The following is a 16685-nucleotide window of genomic DNA, read 5'->3' as shown; positions in this document are numbered from 1 at the left end:
CCGTGATGAATACCCAATGTTTGCCAAAATGGCTCTGAATATTCTTCTTCCATTTCCAACAACATATTTGTGCGAAACAGGATTCTCAACCTATGCAGCCACGAAAACAAAATACCGGAATAGACTAGACGACGAACCTTATATGAGACTTCAACTGTCTTCTATCAAACCTGATATCAACCAATTAATGAAAAATAAAAAACAGTTTCATACCTCTCATTAGTTATTTTTTTATAATAAGTATATGTTACATTCTACGTTTATTATGCTTATTAATAAAGAATATACTATTAGAGACTATTGTTTTATTGTAGGGTTCCGTCAATGTTAAGAGTTTGGCCAATGTGAGTATTTGAATCAAATATCTAAGGTAGAGATTATCGGAGTATTAAGAGCACAAGGCAAAAGACAGTTTTACTGATAGTATTTTTCACAAACATGAGTTAATTCTTTTCTTTTTCAATTGATTTATTGAATTGATTCAAGTTAAAATAAAAAACGTACAAGGTCTATAGAGAATAGAGAAGAGAATATACTTTAACAGAAGAAAACAATTTTATATTTACAAGTATTTTAAGAAGTTTTTAATTAACAAACATATTGAGAGTACTCATTTCATTCTAACAATTCCAAAGATATAGTCAATTATTTGGATTGGACAGTCCAATATTTCCCAATTTTTTTATCGGAATTGAAATGATATATGTACACTATCCATAGTGTTTCCTGACTCAATTCCATACTTTGTTTTCTTTCATTACTTATACTTTATAATATATAGAACAGAGAAAATTTTGCGACACTCCTCAAGGATATTTCATTATAAAAATATATTATGGCAAAACGTATGATTTAATTCAAGTCAATGCATCGGGTAATTAACTTATTGTTCCAGGAACGTGACAAATGTAATAACATTTTATCTGAAATGTTTATTTTCCATTTTCCTCTATTTGTTTATGCTGAACATGATTTTCGTTAAAGAAACGTCAGAAATTGAGATCATTATACAATCCAATGAAAATAACTTATTTGGCAAGAACCATAACTATAAAAATGAATTTAATCAGCTCTATGAACGGATATTCTTTGTAATATTATGATATATTGAATATAATGGTAATGTTTTTCTTTATAAATCAATTATGTGTTCGATATTTGATTAAAACAAAATTGTAAAACAATTATCCAAACTATCTTATTTAACGATTTAATCCGCTTCTGTTTGTAAAGGACCGATAAGTAGAAAATGAATCAGATTGAAAAAGTTATTTCCGTTCTGCTTAAGTTGAGAGTTGGGGTAAGACTGAATTATTGAAATGTGCAATTCCTATATATTTATGTATGCGAAACTGAGCTCAAAATTATAGCAACTAACAGTTCGGTTAAGTTGAGGAAACTCGCTCTATTTTCCTTCCTTTCAAAGAAAAAGAAATTTGGCTTCTTTCATGTAAACTTCACTTTATCAGGTGAATAAAATGTGAGTAGCTTCTCCAGTTTAAAAAAAAACTTGAGCATAATATGAGAAATAGATACAAAAAAATAGAGCGAAGCGAAAAAATATTAACTAAATTGGAATAAAAACAGCTAAAAAGCTAAAAGCTCTAATGTATAATTTTGTTCAGAATACAGTAAATGCTGGAGAACCAGAAAGTAGATAAGCAAATTAGATGAGAGGGTGAGGTGTCTTAATTATTTATAAATTTGTGAACATATGTGGAAGGAATAATAACGACATAAAATACTGAACCACTCATTTCATTACCGTTATCGCATAGCTCTTCCTTTGGTAAAATATCTGTTAAGAAACAAGAACAAATTCCAGAGTTCGGGACACATAATCTATTTTGACCCAAATCCCTAAATTACCCTACTATGAAAATAGGATATTGACTGTTTTTTATTTCAACCACATGCGCAATTTAAAGAGAAAATGTAAGGAAAATATAAATATGTGTGTCAAATATTTTGGTTCGTAAAATTATGAGAAAGATGAATATATCAATACTTACTTCTTTTCTAAATTTGCTCTGATTTTGCTATCTCTCTATCTACATCAATAGTATAGTTTAAAGTAAGTGTTTCAAACAAACATTTGACTGAGTTTACGGCAAATAAAATCAAACCATGTCATTTGAAAATCGATGAATGTGAGGTGGGCATCACTGTATTCATCAGCGCCTTTTCAATGTATTTCTAGATACATGTGCTATTTATATATCACTTTTCCCAATTTTCCCACGTTTCACTGAAGATAACATGAAATCAATTGCTGTTCATTTTGGTTATCAGCTTATGAATATTCTAAGAGTATTTCATATTATTATTTTGAATAGAACATTTCATCACATGATTTTATAAATTATTTGATATGCAACTTTTGTAACTGAATTTTGATGTCAATACTAATGATTATTTTTCTCAAATGTATGCTAAAGTTCTCATAATAAGATTGCAATTTTCGCTAAATAACTGACAGAAATGGAATATTGCATCACAATTTCTTATTAACAAAGTGTTACAACGGGTTTTCATGTGCATAAAGGTATATTTTAACAATTAACTTTATGTTATTGAGTGAGATTTGGCCCTGATCCATTACGGGAGATACCAAAACTTAAGGAATAATTGCGTAGTGAACGATTTTCTTCGATAAATGGAGACGTATTCCGTAAATCAGTGATATGAGGAAGTTGAATAATCTTTCTTGAAAGATAAGAATTATATCTCTAGCAATTTTTTATTGTGATTAGGTGAGAGGAGGAGCAAAGACATCGTATATTCATTCCCCACCAATTATTTGTCAGAGAGCTTGTAATGCTATTGTGCTATATTCTGAAAGTCATGTAAGGTATAGAAAGAAATATATATATGTTGCCGAAAAAATATGAAAAATTCATGAGATATAATCAAAGCATATCACGTTACCAATATGAAAAATATTCAAACGTAATCGGGGAATAAGGACTATATGAATAATGAAATCACATGTAGGAGGGTTGCTACTACTTAATTCTGGAGATAAGGTAACACTGATATGATTATGTCAAATCTGACATTTCCATTATAAAGGTTCACATTTTAAATAGTGGACGTACTCAGAAAGTGTTGTCATACGAGTGCTATTTAAGTGGTTTACAATTTGACTTGTTTAGAGATACTTAAAACATTCGCTTTAATCAAAAATTGACTTTTCATACGATGTTTTTCCTAGACATTCGACATAGATTAAAACAATGTGTGCCGATCAACTCGCTTCGATTTTTGGTGGTAAGCACCGTCTCGAGCCACCGTGCTTCGCTGGTTTTCGGAATTCAGTCGTAGTCGTACTTCGCAACAGGATGAATTTCGTGAAGATCGTCCAAAATAGGTTGACACGCTGTGCGGAAACTGAGATTGCTAGAGCATTATGTGACATACCGTAAAATTGAGATATAGTATGGCATTAGCTCAACAAAGCACTTCGAAGCAAATAGTCGCCTGTTTTTTCGGAATAACTAAACATGTCACCGTTCTATTGAAGCAACGTAGAATGGTCAATTCTAAATGGTACACAAGCATTTTTTTGCCAGAAGTATTCGAAAAAAATCAGGAAACTAATCACATAAGGCGAATCATTCTCCATCACGAAAATGCGAGCTCTTACAGATCAGTTCAAACAAAAACGTATTGAACTGTTAAAACATCGTATTCATGGGTCACCTGCCGTACAGTGCTTGTTGGGGCCCCAATTATTTCTTTTTATTTCCACAGATAAAAATATAAATTGAGGGGTCAAGTGATGCATTCCAATAACATGTTTTGTGGATACCTCAATCAAAATGAAGATATTGCTTCGACAATTGATCAAATACATGCAAAATTGTATTGATCTCAATGGAGAAAAATTTGAAATGCAATTATGCATATCCAATTATAAAAATTCGTTTCTATTTGTCTATATGAAAATTTGAGTAGCATCACTGGTATTGTGCTATTGCACCGTATTTCTAAGGTTTTCCAATCTTCCAAAAATTTTCAACAATGTTGATATTCCTATCATATTTCTATCCACCTTAAAATAGTTTCTGATATCTTAATTTAGCAACCTGCTTAGCCATAAAAACATCTTTAGAAGAACAAAATTTTTGTTTCTTAAAATGGAGATATATTATCGGGATCTGAACGCTTAAGTGGATTGACAGAAACAGTTTCGAAATAATTCTATTTGGTCCTTAATATGATCAAGAGGAAATATATTCTCATCCGTCTACTTATTCATATTGAATTGGATATTCTGTTTCTTACGAGTATTATCTTATCTAAGAAGTAACTCACAAATGGATTTATTCCATCCTGTATAATTGCATTTAAATCTTACAGTTTTGTATAAAACTTCAACGGAGTTCGGAAGTTTAAGAGCGTTTGATATATGAGAGCAGTACATAACAAAGTTATTCTGACAGTGTACCTAATTCGATCACCATAGTGGGGCCAAATTTCATGCATATTAAGAGCGGTTAGTGTAAATTTTATGTCAAACAATAATAAATATCCTAAGTAAATTCAAATATCAATCAAGTATTGGACACAAACCACTTTTTCACGACGTTTCGTCCTTCACTTTCTTTGAATACATTTCGTAATGAACAAAATAATATAATGAAGTTCATTTTCTATGCATTCGAACGATATTTACATAAATTTTTTACTTGTTTCACTTGTTATGTTTTTCTAGAAAAATGTATGCGATAGTGTTAACATTATTTAAGTATATTATGTGTTACCATAGTATTGTATTTATACCAGAAACAAATAAGATTAATTCAAATTTTTTTCTAGTAAACACAGTTTTACTGATCATAAAGAAGTAAATTTCTCAACCGTCACAATGATGATTGTCTTCTCAGAGAAAGAAGAGGAAACCAGAAGACATCTTATTTCCAGTTCCTGATCTTTCTTTTTATTAACGATATTCTCTCAACTTCTTGCTATGTTTATGAAGTAGAAACATCATTTTTAAAATGTAAATTTCACATACTGTCAAGATATTTTTATTGAGAAAGAGCTGATCTACATATTTCCCGATTTTTGATATATATCTGTCAGGTCGTTATAACGACCGAATAACTTTGCCTTGGAATCTGCTTCATATAATTTGATACTAAGGATGATATTTGTTAATATACTCTTGATATACATGATCATGTTGCATTTGAAAATTGACATGGGATGGTCTAGCAGGTTTTAATTTCCTTCAATGTATATCATAGTATACAACCGGCTTCATCCATTATTAATACTTCTCGAAAATATATATTATTATCGTTATATTGTTAATCTAGGAACAATGATAATAGGAAAGACTTTAAGAAATAATATTCTAAATGCAAAGCATGTACTTCTTGAATTCGGGAAATATAAAGAGGCTTCCACGAGGAGATATAGTGAAAATTGGTCACCGATAGATTAAATTGAGATGGGACGTTAAGTATGCTAGTTAAGAGTACACATGTGCGCTGAAGCTTTCTTAAACAGCGACGGTGTTGAGCCTTTAAAACTATGGCTAGACGATGGCATTATCTTTTAAGTAAAATCAAAATCATTACAAATTATTTTATTTATTGATTGTAGTTGAAAATATAGTAATATGGCACACATTTCTTAAGATGACATAAATCATTACTTCAATGAACTGCAACATAAGAGGAGGACGAAATCATGTCAAGTTATTTAACAAAAATGAACCTCTTGAATGAAATATAGAGCTAATATTGAAACAGAACCTTTCTTCTCGAATAAAATAGAATCACTGAAAGAAAGACCAAAATAATCAAATATTGTTGTAACAAATAGAACTTTCACTGTCGACTGATGTTGGACTCTTTTCCGATAAAATTCAAATGTTTTTAATTAAAATAATTTTCAGAATACTTTTGGAATGGAATGAATGTTCGCTGGAAACTGAAAAACTAATTCAAAATAGTCAAGACACCGAGAAGTAAGTCGGCGGCGACGAAGGGATGACATTGTTCGGCAACGTTTGCCACGCCTATCGATACATTTGTCTATTTCAGAGGTTTTTCTTAGATAGATGAAATGTTTATAACAATGTTAGCTATACGATTATCAGACAATATATTGTAACTTAGGGATTTCGTAAGTTTTTTATTTTGTCTATTTATTGACAACATCGATAATAAGAGATTCGCCCCACTCGATATATAGGACATAAAATAAAATTAGTTACATCTGTAATTTATGTTAACAGCAAAAAAGAGCTCTCACCCAAGGGAAATTCAGGGTATTTTCAATTAAGCAACTAAAAGAGATAGGTGGTCATAGATACGTGAATAAATGAGGGATATTTGACAGAAAGTTACTTTTTAATACAAAAGTTACTTTTCAATAGAGAAGTTAGTTAACTGTGAAAAAAAATATTTTTCGACATTATCTTCAATTATTTCTACAAACTCAGTCCAGTGAGTTTCCAATTTTTGCAAATCATCAAAAATTAATCTCCTAAAAGTTTGTCACCCATCACCTCTTCATTTGTCTACATCGCTTTTCGTTAGGCGATTTTTGGTGCATTTTTTACAAAAACAAAATGTGCTATTACTAGCGATTTGTCCGTCTGTCCGTCTGCAGCAGCGGTGCGAAGGCTGCTACTTTAGTTTTAATATAGACAAATAAAAACAAGTATTATTAATTGGATAGAGCTTTATTGTTTTAATTTATTTCAAAATATTTTTCAGTTATATCAGTACACTTTTCCCTGCGTTTGAACTAATTTCCATTTTGATTGAGGTACCTTCAAAACATATAATTTGACCGCATCAACCGCTTCTTCAGGTGTAGGAAAACGTTGACATCTCAATTTATTTTTTATCTGCGAGATGACCCATCAATTTGATGTTTTGACTATTCAAAAACGTTTTTCGTCTTCTGCGATTGGTTTCGGCAAACAAATGCTTATGTACCATTTATAATTGACCGATCTACGTTGCTCTATTGAAACGAAGTTCTTCATGCGCGAATAACTTGTTAGATTTGCCTCATCTTGAAGACCCATACAATGAAATGGATTATTCCGAGTTTATATTTATTTCTGAGCGAGCTTTTGATGAACATTAATCAGGCACCAATTTTTCAGATAGATTTGTCTTTATTAAGCTTTTCAAGTGAAGTATTGGATAATCCTTAGGTTGAAATATTCACTTAACTATCTCACATATTTGTGTTCATCGTTCTGTAAATATGAGGACACCAATTTTATTTATCTATTTTCATTTCATTTACGGAGCAGTTTCCGTAAATGATGGTTCAACGTCTGTGTTTATGATTATAAACATAATGTTTATAATATTCAAATGACATATACTCAACATCGGAAGATTTGTGACATTTGTCAAATTTTTATTGGAAGTATTAGGTACATGGAGGAAATCAACAATACAATATCATATCTGGGTGTTGTTAACTTCTGAAAAGTCACTCTTTTCATTCAAAAGCAAAGTGTAGTAAGTGTGAAAAAAGAATTTTATCCTTAAATGAATAAATGTTAAGTCATCCCGATATAGCCAGTGATGGAATAACTGTAAATTAGAACGTGTATTTTAAAACAAGAATCATCCTGTTGGTGTTGCAGGTTTTCTGCGACTTCCTTGAAAACTGCTCGAAATAAAAAGATATCGCTTCATTTGATGTTATTGTTTTGGAAAGCCATTCTCACATCACAATAAGATACGTAACTCAAGTATCCGCAATACTTCACAAGCATATGTTGAACAACTCTAGGATAACGAAGAAACTATCCAGAACATTGAACCATACTATTCTTAGTTTAATTATTATTACTAAATTTATGTTTGACGTCTTCTGTTTTCATAGTTCATCGTTTTCGTTAATTATTCCCATTAATGATATTGACTCATGAAAAATGAGATTTTTGAAATTATATCGCGTGTTCGTGAAACCGTTGACCATGTCTTATTTTTGTCATTTTTATATCGATTTTCTTATCATGAATAATACATAACACTTTTTCCTCAGCTGGTAAAATCCCTTGGATAGTTTGTGAAAATAACTAAAATAAATTTTGGTGTGTAATATCTCTTCCTATATATGAGGAAATTATACAGGCATATTTACAAAATGTTGTTTCGAATTATATCTGTATATACAACATTTCAACTTTCGTTAAGAAATGTAAATATTAATAAATGTCAACCCTTTCGCTACGGATGAAACACACATGAATCAGATTTTATGCACACACTGTGATGTTCAAATAAATTTTCATAGCAACATTTTATGTCAAGCATTTGGAGCTAAATTTTACGACATTAAATTCTAAAAATTTCTTAAGATTGTTGAAGTAATAGTTTAACATTTCGACTTCATATTGGTGGTAATAGAAATCACTTTGTCGGTAATATTCCATCTAAAATGGGAGATTTATAGTACTACTGAATTGGAAAGAATGATCACAGGATTTTTACCAGATAGACTAGATAGTTAACTATCTAGTCTATCTAGAACTAAATTCTCAAATTGTTTGTGGGTACTTGTTAAAAATAATGATTAAGAGCATATTAAGTACGCATTTCATTGAATAAATAAAAAGGCAAGTTGGGAACAAGTAGATATTTATTGCATGTGTCCTATTCATTCAAGTGATTGAGGGCATAATATTCATAATTTTTTCGGAAAATGTATGGAGAATGAGTGTTTTTGGTAGAAGATCATCAGTTATATAGTTAGCTAACCTCAAAATCTTAAGAATACGCCATTAAACAGAAGAATTGTCTTTTGACCCAGTTTAGGTTGAATCAGTAGAAAGAAAGTGACTCACAGGAAATTAATAGATTTTCAATCTATTAAAATAAATTCAAGTAGTTGAATATTGTTCTACAAATGCGTTGATGTTCTATAAACACGAAATCAATTATTGGTATACTGGATATACATTTTTATTATGATAATTTGGCAAGATTTTTTATATAAAACAATTTGACACTCCGTATAACGTAATCACACTAGAGCGTTACACTGCGAAAGGGTTGAGTTCAATTATCAGATACTTTGAAACATGCTGAATTTATTGTGTTGCGTTGCAAAAGGGTTAAGTTCAATTATCAGATACTTCGAAACATGCTGAATTTATTGATAAAAATTTGTTTGTGAATTGGACTAGAAAGATGTGTTCATGCTTGTAGTCGTAGTATTTTGAGGTATAATATGTGACTTCTTCCAAGTTTTTCGTATCATGCGAAATTGGACAAATATTAAGAACCATTTTCAAGTGGACATCTTGTATAGTCAGTACAACAAAAAATTCGCAATAAAGATTATTATTAGAATATATATTCAAAATGGCCACTTAATGATTTAATGGATTTTAGTTTCTCAGGAATAGTAGGGTAGAAAACTAGCTAAGAAGGTGAAACTCAGGGAAAACATTAGACAGACTCCATGCTATGAGGCGGAAGTTTCTTGTAGCTTACTTTAGCGCTTGTGAAAATTTATGTTCTGGTCTGAAGTCGGAAAATGTTCAAAAAGTTGTACATGACTTCTCCAAAGCCTTCATCCAACTAAAATATAAAAATCGGTTACATTCAAATAAATTTTGTAGTACCACTGTAAACAAAAAAGGTCTGTTATACTGTTCTGAATCATATATCACAAACTTGTTTTCAAAAGGCTGTATCTGCAATTATAGAACGTTGGTTTAATTAAAACATTTACTCGGTACCCTGTTTAAGTATAACAGTATACTATAATATCGATAGTAGACATAAAGAGACCTGTATATATAACAAATAGTAATGATATACGAACATACATAGAAACTGAGCTAACATATATTATAAATTAAATACGAGTATAACATATTTTGAGTAGAAACACAATAACAATGGAAGAAAATATATAAAAAGTACCGTCAGTTTAGTTTCAAACAACATACTATATAGCTATATTAAAATCGTTTTGTAAAAGTAACAAATATATGGCCACTATTATTCTCATCTACAGTAGATGCGGAACTATACAGATTTTGATCAGTATGTTCAAACGTTCATACTAGCTATTTTTGGCCGAGTTATTCTGCTTCAAATGATATTTGAGGAATTATATTACCAAAACTATATTCTATCTTTTAGCATCAAGTTTATTTTCGATTCATAATATTTTGAATAGATTCCTGAGTGGAGTGATGGATCCATGTTTCATACTTTGTCACATGTCGACGCAAGAAATATGATTTACTGCGTGTAAATATGGCAAAGCACTGCTCCAAATCATCAACACGTTCTTATTTTTGATCGACTATGTAAACACTGTCTTTTGATATATTTCCGACCTCAACTATCTCACGCAATTTCATCTCAATCACGTTTAAATTTAGCAAACCAATAACAAATGGTTCTTATCGATGGAGTTTGGATAACACTTCGCTCTATTTTTAATATCAACTCTATAATAAAGATTCAGCTTTTTCTAGGTTAATAAAGACTATATAGATTAATATAAGAAATTATCATTCAAGAATAGCTTAGATTCTGTCAATATCGAGTTCCTCAATCATTTTGCTCCCAGGTTGTTTATCATGAAATAATTAGTTATACTTTAAAGTAGAGGTACTTTTTATATAATTTGCAATGGGCCAAAAAAACGAACACATTGGTTTCACGATTAACGATGGAAAAACGATCACTTTGTGCTGATACTGTGACATATAAATCAAATTTAACGCGTGCAGAAAAGTTGGTGAAATTATTGAACTCGCTCATAACGGTACATTCGAAACAATGAAAAATATTTACAACGGAAAGGCAACATTAATTCATTGAATTAGCTATTATTAACTATTGAATTTTGTAACTATATGGATTTTTTTCAATTTAAATTATGGTTGAACGACTACTATAAAACAATTCCTCTCTGTAACAAAGCATTTTCGAATGAAGAATATGTTTCAGAATTTTAGATCCAGTTAACGCCTGTTTATAAGAGAATTTAATAAGAATTGAGCATTAGAAACATAGGCATTATATACGTAGAAGTGTTAACATAATTTGGGAACTCTGCGACAACTGTGAACCCTAAGCTTTACTAATACTAAGTAAGAGAAATTAAGATTATTTCAATAAACTTTCAAAAGATGCAACGGTACATTAAACTTTTGAAAATCTTTGTTGCAAAAAAATCCAAAGAGCATTATTTCCTTCAATTTCATTTGCTCTTGCTATTTGCATGTTAAAAACACTACTATGGATAAAGTGTCGTAGTTCGATCTAGTACTGGTAAATATCGATTTCACAAGAATTGATAACATAAATATAAAATTCAATTCTTATCACAAAAAATCGAAATCGAACAAAATATAATAAAAACTGCATTGGAAGAAAATAATTATCTGGAAAAAAAGATAGAAATCAATATATTCAAGAAAAGGACAAACAGTTTACTCTTATTTGTCTTCTCCTTGCGGCTTATTACCACAGTCTTAGACTTGTTCTATTATTCTCATTGCTATTAATCGTAGACTACCATTTTGTATTTTTGAAATTAAATTAAAATTTTTTTAATCTTCTGTCATCTTACTTTGTCATCTGCATATAGTATCTCCAAAATTATGTGGTCCCCGAGTTTCCAATGTCCGACTTCACACTGTTTTATTTGTCTTTATGTTATTTTTATTCCTTCATCTAACACTATGGTAAATAATAATAGGCTGGTGTACTCCTTTTGTAATTGCGGAACATCTTTGATACCTATTGCCAACATAATCTTTTGACTGTTCATATGAAGCTCTTATTTATTTTATTAGTTTATCTTCTATTGCTCTGTGTTCCGGGATTTTCCATGCGTTATTTCTATTGACAGTAGATTCCATTCTAAGATCTATATTCGACTTCTCCTATTACTTTTTCAGCTATTTATTTAATTATAAATAAAACTTGTGTTGTTGTGTTGTTCCTTTGTTTGCTTCAAACCCTTGTTACGAATATGTTTCCTTTTATTCTCACATATATCTTGCTAACTTAGTAATGTGATTCTTCCATAATTCTTACAGTTTCTTGAATCTCCTTCCATGTTTATTTGTGTAATTCCTATTTGCTTTTCTTCGTATGCTTCTTCCGTGTCATATTTTGTTCATTGCTATTTTTAACATCTGTATTATTTCTATTTCTACCCTTTTCACTATGCCTTTTTAGTCTCTTTGTTCTTCGCCTCCTTTATTACTAATTTGTTCGTAGTACTGAGTTTATAGCATCTATTTTTCATTCACTCCTTCTGTTTGTTATTTATTCCAATTTCTGAACCTCTTCTGAAATTTTTAATTTCAATATAATCAGTTGAATGATTTCCGATAAAATCTTATCCCACGATAATTCTGTATTTCTAATAGCTATCCAACTGTAAATTCATGTTATTTATTCGAAATTTCCACATGACCTATTCCTCTTTCCCGTCAAGTACATTACGTATTTCAAGACGTACCTTGAAATTTAGTTCTACTTCATTTCTCTTCCTTTTATCTCTAGTTAGTTCCTGATTCAGAATAAAATATTTGAAAATCTCTCGATTTCATTAATCTTCTACTTCTAAGCAAAACGGAAATTCACTTTACCCAGTAATATATTTGTAACAAAGAAGTTCACTATCAAACTCTATTTGAGGAGTTTCCGTTATGATCTTACTATCACTAATAGAACGAATGAGAATTTATTAATTACCTAAAAATTCTAGTTTCAATGAAAAATATTCGCTCAAATGATAAAAGGTGATATTATAATGATTTTATTTGTTCTATTCAATAGAAGTTGATATTACTTCATACAAATCCTGGAAAAAGTTAAAAAAGGAAGTAGATTCTAGGAAAACATTGATTGTAGAGAAACATCGTAGTAAGGACAAAAAAAGTTCTCTAGTGAGGCATTGATAGAAAGCATGGAATTTGTGTTTTTGATTATGTGCAACGAAAATTCTATTCATTTTCTAGTTTAAACTTCGTGAAACAGATAAAGGAGCAAAGAAGAATCATTCAAGTATAAGTCACACAGCTTGAAATATGGGGGGGGAACTGTTCATTGAACTAATAGAAGTAATTAATCGATCGAAAAAATTAAGTAATAGACTAATATTAGAGGCTATTTTAACTGAAATCCAAAACTAATATTGACAAATGTATGATAATAGACCAAAACAAGATATGAACAACAATATATGAAATAATTTAAGAACATTTCAGCTCTCAAGCATACCCAGAAGATGCTCGACTCAGTACAGAAGAGATTATTCGACTTATAGGCGATCCAGAGTTGACCAGAACAGCTTGCTTATAGCATAAAGACCTGACTCTGTGTTACCGATACCACGGCAAATGCTCTTCCGAACTCTTGTGTTTGCTTTTTATTAAAGAAAACAAGAATGCTCATGCATTCAGTCACTTTTCCTCTCTTAGGAAGCAACAATACTTTTTCTGATATTAAACTCAGATGAAGTAGAGGACGAACGCAACGATGAAGATACGATTTGTGATAATATTGGAAAACCAAATTTGCTACTTGGCAAAATTCTGAATCTTAGAACTATAGAAAATGAAGATTCAATAATTTTTGTCGTTCAATGAGAAAAACATGATTTATCATTATAAAAAAGAATTATATCATCCAATATACTCTCCATAACTGGAATACATTTGTTACAGTGGAATTCTAATTTATGAATGCCTTTTCTAAATTGCGAATATGGCAGACTATTGAAATAGGCTTCGACGAAAATCGTTTCATTCAGTTTTTCACTATGTGAGATTATGGATGTTACTTCAGTTCGTAGTTCACTGATTTTAGTAATATCTTTATTATCAGTGTGGGTGCATTATTTTAATGAGCAATAAATTGTTTCCTATGTATACATGATTTTTTTTCACAAATTTTCACATTCAGTTGATCCGAAGAATTACAATACCACTCTGTGTACATATCTCATTCAAAGATATGAAACAATACACAAAATCCTTACATTCATTTCTATAATACTCTAAATGCAACATATGCGTATTTTTCGTACAGATTTTTTTGTAATCCATAATTTAAGTTAAAATATTGCTTCCACTGCCCAATGAATCACCTTCTAGTAAATCTCTCTCGGTTGATCGTCGATCTTCCTTAATTATATAATAAAACATTTGATTTTTGCGTTGTTACTTGGCGTCGGTGTATATCTTGAACGTCCTTCACGTAGATCTTCAAATGTAGTATCGCATCTCTTTAAACTCCGAATCGAATTAAGACGTAGTACTAGCAAAATGTAAAAACTCATAATACCATCTCTCATTGAACTAATAAAAGAAGAGGAATAGTGTGAGATTATGGTACTATTCATGAGAATAATCAAAGGAAACCAAGAATAGGAGATTGTGTTGCATTGACAGCAATCGTACCGTAATTCCGGTTGTGTTGCGAAATTCAGGAGCAGTAGTTGATTTAAGTTCTTCTGATACTTTGCGAGTGAAGAAATATTTATTCCACACGGTTTTATGCGAACAGGTAGGAAAATTGATAAATATTTGAGTTACATGCTTCACAAAAAAGAAAATGTTTACTAAAATCTTTCAATATCATACAACAATGTTCCGCTAAACCTTTCATTATGAGTGAGTTCAACAAATTGAGTGAGTTGTTTTATAAAACACAATAACATACCAATTTAGAAGACCGTCGGAAAAACATTGTACATGTGCGCGATACGAATTTGATCAAATTAATTCTGAAGAATATTCTGTTACTTTGCAATATTAATCTACTGGGACATTTTCAATAAATGTCAAGTTACCATTTGCAGAGCAGATGACTTCAGAAATTTTATATTTGTCTAACGGATTAAAGTTTATACTAAAAATTTGAGTAACAAATAACATATTGAAATTTTATCAGCTTTATTCTATAAAATAATACACAGGCAGTCGTGAATTTGGCATAAATAGCTATACTACTATTTCTTTTAAAATTCTTGAACCCTTAGATAGACATATCCAATTGTAATTTTTCACATACAATAATACGTATACAATGCAGTCCATATGTGTGACATTAACGCAATTATAGCTTTATTATATACTAAATGAAAAAAACCTAAACCAGGTCGATTTTAATTCTTAAATTGACAATTCACATTATGAAAATATCAATGCGCTCCAGCATCCCCTTTGGAGAATAAAGACTTTCTCGAAAATATTAATTGAGAATGGGGATCGTGTGGCACCTTGTTTCATAGGGATTTTAGTTCTCTGTTTAGCAATATAAAGTTTTTCACAACACTTTACGTAGAATGAAGATAATAATGTCGCAACAATCTTGACAATAGCCGAGGTAATTTTGGAATTAACGTAACATTTTGTATGACATCAGGAGTTTCATTTATTTATTAATTTTTCCTATTATCCTAACTTTTAAATCAATAATATTGTTTGGTCCATTGAAATATACTTTAAAAATAATCAGGTACTTCCGTATCTGTTCTGCTGAACATCAGGAAATATCTTTGAATATACTGGAATATTAGTCAAACAGCCAAATAAATAATATTAGAATTAATAATAGAAGACGTCAATATTTGTGCGCAATAAATATTAAATTTTGCTCATTTGTCCGAGACTAGAAGAATAGACATTTTAATTATGATTGGTTGTGGTGATAAAACAAGAACACGAAAAAGAGGATTATGAAATTTTTGATAATAAATACCCTGATCAAATCGTTTTGCAGTTACCAAAATTGAAAAAAAGCCTCGTGAAACTGGACATCGAAAAATCAGGTGGACATGTTAAATTCACTGATGAAAAAATCTCACAAGTACTTCTAGAGATTGAAGAAAATCCGCATGAGACAATTCGCCGACAAGTGCCGATGTAAGTGAATCATCTATTTTAAAAGTTTTTCATAAAGAAAAATACCACCCTTACAAAGTTCATTTGGTTCAGGAGTTAAATGAAGATGATCCTGATAGAAGACAATTCTGTGAATTGATGATGGACAGAAAGAAAGCAGATTTGCAGTTCATAAACAAAATAGTTTCTTTTTATGACGAAGAGACGTTTCATTTAAACGGAACGGTTAAAAAACAGAACTGTAGAGCAGAGAAAATCCTCACTAGATGTGTGAGGATCACATTAAGTATCCTAAAAAAGTGAAAGTTTGGGCTGGTACCATTAACAATAAAATTATTAGCCTTTATTTGTTTAGGGCACAGTTAATGGTGAGGTTTATCTAGATTTTTTTATTAACTTCTCGGTTATTGTCAAGAAGGGAATGGTGATTATTTTGAACATTGAATTTAAGTGTAAAGTACATTGAAAAATACATTCTAAATATTATGCGATATTATAATCTTCATTCTACGTAAAGACATCAAAATTTAAATCAATTTTCTCAGTTATGATTGCACCAAAATCTTCAAATTGCTGAATAGAGGACTGAAATTCATTTCCAACAAGGTGCCACACGACTCCCTTTTTTATTTAAAACTAAGGGGTGCTTCTAATTCAGAGAGGTGCTGGAGGTGGATAATATATTTATACTGTAAATTTTCAATCTAAGAATAAAAATTGACCTGTATCAAGCTTTTTTCATATAGTACATAATAAATCTAAAATTGCCATAAAAATGACGTTCTGATTAACTGACGAATGTATTAAA

This window comes from Diorhabda sublineata, chromosome 9, assembly GCF_026230105.1.
Source record: "Diorhabda sublineata isolate icDioSubl1.1 chromosome 9, icDioSubl1.1, whole genome shotgun sequence".
Classification (NCBI taxonomy): Eukaryota; Metazoa; Arthropoda; class Insecta; order Coleoptera; family Chrysomelidae; genus Diorhabda; species Diorhabda sublineata.
Note: the sequence above shows the minus strand (reverse complement) of the source record.